Below are 480 nucleotides of genomic sequence, written 5' to 3' on the forward strand. Positions count from 1 at the left end.
GCCCTCCCCAAGTCCCGCGGAGTTTAACACAATGCCGACGCCTACGCCGTGCGCAACGCCCCGGCCGGCGCAACAGCCCCGGCGCCGGGGGCGGGGGGCGGCCCAGACGCGGAGAGGGGATGAGCGCGCGCGAGAGCCGCAGACAGCGCGAGACCCGAGGAGGCCGGAAGCGCGCGTGCGCGCCCCCGCCCGCGAGCGGGGAGGCGGAGCCGCAGCAGTAGCGGCAGCAGCTGTAGGAGCCGCTGCAGCTGGGAGAAGCGCCAGAGAGGCCGGGCCTGCTCCGGTCGGACCGGATCCCTCCCCTCCCCCTCCCTCCTCGCTCCCCTCCCCCAAACCCACTTCCGCAGCTCGCGGCCTTGCCGCCGAAGCAGCAGCGGCGACAGCAGCAGGAGGCGGCGAGTCGTCGGAAGGATTACGCACCTGACGGGCCCGCCTCGTGGGGCTCCGGCGCGGGACGCTCACCGGCCGCCGCCGCTCGGG

At 76.0% G+C, this 480-nt stretch overlaps 1 protein-coding gene across 1 annotated transcript in view; it reads right to left on the bottom strand.

The window, feature by feature from the left end:
- The window catches only part of ZBTB2 (zinc finger and BTB domain containing 2), a 26,587-nt gene extending 26,113 nt beyond the window's left edge, over positions 1 to 474 (bottom strand). Inside the window, exon 1 of the mRNA XM_008064959.2 lies at positions 421 to 474. The gene's annotated coding sequence lies outside the window, so the exon portion shown is untranslated. The remainder of the gene's footprint in view (positions 1 to 420) is intronic.
- Between the last annotated feature and the right edge of the window lie 6 nt (positions 475 to 480).

Source organism: Carlito syrichta, unplaced genomic scaffold, assembly GCF_000164805.1.
Source record: "Carlito syrichta isolate Samal-C Ts95f unplaced genomic scaffold, Tarsius_syrichta-2.0.1 Scaffold308114, whole genome shotgun sequence".
NCBI lineage: Eukaryota > Metazoa > Chordata > Mammalia > Primates > Tarsiidae > Carlito > Carlito syrichta.